Raw genomic sequence first — 3667 nt, 5'->3', positions numbered from 1 at the left:
CTCGATATATGTAAAATAAGTTAGACTCCATAGCTTCTACTTCTTAATAACCTTAGCCAAATGCCATCTTACCTGGAGGCTAGAAGGTGAGACAGTGTTCTGATGCTCTAATCACATGGTGGGCTCCACTGGCAACCAGCCCCATCTTTAGGTGCTTTCCCAAAGTCACCCCATTAACATAACAATATACACATTTATCACTCTCAGCACTTAGTAAATTCCCAGGGTCTTTGGAACTGTGAACCAGGAAACTTGGAGGAAGACTAAATATGTATGAGAAATATATTTTGGTCATCTTAATGTCCAAATACATATGCATTTTTATAAATCACAATTTCACAGGAGGAAAGTCTTCCCATCTCATTTTATGAGGCCAACACTAACTCTGATACTAAGTTCAGATAATGACACCACAAGAAAAGAAAATTGCAGACCAATATTGCTGATGAATATAGATGCAACATTTTTCAATAAAATATTAGCAAACTGAATTCAATAATACATTACAAGGATCATACACCATGATCAAGTAGGATTTATTCCAGGGATGCAGAAATGTTTCAACATTCACAAATCATTGTGATACACCACATTAACAAAATGAAGGGGCCGCGCTGGGCCGGGCTGAGGGCACCTTGGGACGGTTGGGGGTCGCAGGGCTGGGAGTGGAGGCGATGCCTGGGCTTAAGGGGGCGGAGTCTGGTTGGCGGGGCAGGGGAGCCTGGTGAGGGCGCACGGAGCCTATGAGGGATTGCAGCAAAGGTTTGAGGAGCGAAGCGTCGCGGCTGGAGCTGCGGAGGGACGGGGCTGGGGCCGACTTCGGGGAGCTCGTAGAGCGGGGTGGGTGAGGCGGGATTGAGAGGGCGGGCGCTCCGGCCATGGGGTTCTGACAAGGTCACAAGAAGAGAGACGGGAGGAAAGTTGAAGGGTTGAGAGGAGGGCGTAAAACCAAATGACCTTCCTGCCATCGGCTTCATCTTCTCCCCGGGCCGCTATTCCCTTCCACCTTTGGCGACCCTCTTTGGCCCTAGGAAGGAAGATTCTTCAATCACTATGTCAAGTGACACAGATGTTTCTCTTTCATCATATGATGAAGATCAGGGATCTAAACTTATCCGAAAAGCTAGAGAGGCACCATTTGTCCCCATTGGAACGGCAGGTTTTGCAGCAATCGTTGCATATGGATTATATAAATGGAAGAGCTGGGGCAATACTAAAATGTTCACCTGATCCACATGCACGTGGCAGCCCAAGGCTTTGTTGTGGGAGCAATGGCTCTTGGTATGGGCTCTTCCACGTATCAAGAATTCTGGGCAAAACCTAAACCTTAGAAGAGGAGATGCTGTCTTGATCTTGGTGGTGCTTGCTTTAGTAAGACATCTCATATTGAGGTTATATGTTTATGTTGAAAATAAATTCTGTGGGTCGAACAATAACATGGTAATTTGAATATTGGCTTCCTTTCTTGCAGGCTTGATTTGCTTAGTGACTAGTTCACTAGCTAGGTCATTCAGGGGAGTCAGATTAGCACAAAAACATGTCACTTTTAAATGCACTTGATAGTCGTACAATGTCCACCTTCTTAAACTCTTCTGATAAAATTAGTTGTAAAGAGGACAACATGCCAAACCTGAAAATGCTCCCAGTTGCTGCAGAATATCATATGCTTTTGATATAATGTAGGAATCCTATTTACCCCAGTTAATTTAACTCTTTCTGACTGCTTTGTGGACTGAGTACTGTTTTTAAGGTCTGGTTGGCTCTTGAAGAACCCTTTCAGAACAGTGCATGGAATACAACATTATAAACCTCCCGGCAACTGTGTGTGTGTTTTTAAACCAAACCTAAAGAGCTGGTAACAGCTGCTTTGAAGTAGTATCTGTTTCAGAATCATAGCTGTAAACATGAGAATAACTTAACTGTAGATCCCCGTTTAGCTCTTTTGTAATTGCAGAATTATAGTTTGCTGCTGTTATATTAGAATAATTTTTAAATGGCATTTTGAAATAGAAGTGTGTATTTTAAGTGCTAATGTAAAGGTAAATGAAAAATACTTTTTAAATGTGTGCAGTCTGTTTATTTTCTCTGAAAGAATCATAAATGTTAAACTAAATAAATTGCCTATAATGGAAGTGATTTATGAGCAAACTGGTTTGGTCAGACATTATACAAACTTCGGTATACTACAGAATGCTTTGTTGTACTTGTGAAATTCTCTTGTCTAACCCGAATTTACATTCCATGGTGATAACATGGTACCTGTAGTGTTATTAAAGTAAGCGAACACACACAGACACACACACAAAAACAAAACAAAACGAAGGATAAAAATCATATGATCATTGCAATAGATGCAGAGAAAGCATTTAACAAAATTCAACCTCCATTTATGTTAATGCTGTCAATGAATTGGGTATAGATGGAACGTACCTCAACATAATAACGGCTATATATGACAAGTACACAGCTAATATAATATTTAACAATGAAAAGCTGAAAGTTTTTCCTCTATCATCAGGAGGGACAAGGATGTCCACTAAAAGCGTTCCTGGACCCAGTTCCAATGTGGTTGTGTGCCTGTGTGAAGGCTTTCCAACACCAGCAAGCAATTCCCAGACATCAGCAAGGTGCCCAAGAAATCAATTTAATTCTGACACTACCCAGAAATAAAATCAGATTCCACAGGTAAAGGGCTCAGTCCCACAAGATCACCCTCTACTTCATACACCAGTTATAGGGCCAGGTTGTACCCGTGCTTCTCACCAACCAGCTACAAACTGGAGGTTCCAACAACCCCCTCCAACTCAGCATGCCAATCAAAGTCCAGGTTGTTACATGTACTTCTGACCGACTGGCTATAAATCTGAAGTTCCCATCTTCCCCTTCTTGGGTTTGATTAATTACTCAAATGGCTTATGAGACTCAGAAAAACCCATTTACTCACTGGATTATCAGCTTATTCCAAAGGACATTAAAGGCTACAAATCAAGAGCCAGATGAAGAGATCAAAACCACAGTGAGATGTCACCTTACACCTGCCAGAATGGCTATCATTAAAAAGTCAAAGTTAACAAGTGCTATCAAGGATATGGAGAAAAGGGAACCTTCATGCACTGTAGGTGGAATGCAAGTTGGTTCAGCCACTAGGGTAAACAGTATGGAGGTTTCTCGAAAAATTAAAAATAGAACTACCATATGATCCAGCAATTCTACTTCTGAGTATTTATCCGAAGAAAATGAAAATACTAATAAAAATCATATGATCATTGCAATAGATGTTGAAAAGATACACGGGGGCTTCTCTGGTGGCGCAGTGGTTAAGAATCTGCCTGCCAATGCAGGGGACACGGGTTCGAGCCCTGGTCCAGGAAAATCCCACATGCTGTGGAGCAACTAAGCCCATGCGCCAGGACTACTGAGCCTGTGCTCTACAGCCCACGAGCCACAGCTACTGAGCCCGCATGCCACAATACTGAAGCCCACGTGCCTAGAGCCCATGCTCCGCAACAACAGAAACCACTGCAATGAGAAGCCCGCGCACCACAACAAAGACCCAATGCAGCCAAAACTAACTATATAAATTTTTTTAAAAAAGAAAAAAGATACATGTAATGTTCACTGCAACATAATTTACAATAGTAAAGATATGGAAGCAATGTAAGTATTC

The 3667-nt window shown here is 41.9% G+C and overlaps 1 pseudogene; it reads left to right on the top strand.

Annotated features, from left to right (window-relative positions):
* The first annotated feature begins 1053 nt into the window (after positions 1–1053).
* Positions 1054–1331, top strand: LOC132354231 (HIG1 domain family member 1A, mitochondrial-like; annotated as a pseudogene).
* The last annotated feature ends 2336 nt before the right edge of the window (positions 1332–3667 follow it).

This window comes from Balaenoptera ricei, chromosome 1 (genome assembly GCF_028023285.1).
Source record: "Balaenoptera ricei isolate mBalRic1 chromosome 1, mBalRic1.hap2, whole genome shotgun sequence".
NCBI classification, from domain to species: Eukaryota; Metazoa; Chordata; class Mammalia; order Artiodactyla; family Balaenopteridae; genus Balaenoptera; species Balaenoptera ricei.
Note: the sequence above shows the minus strand (reverse complement) of the source record. Positions and strands in the feature narration are given on the sequence as shown.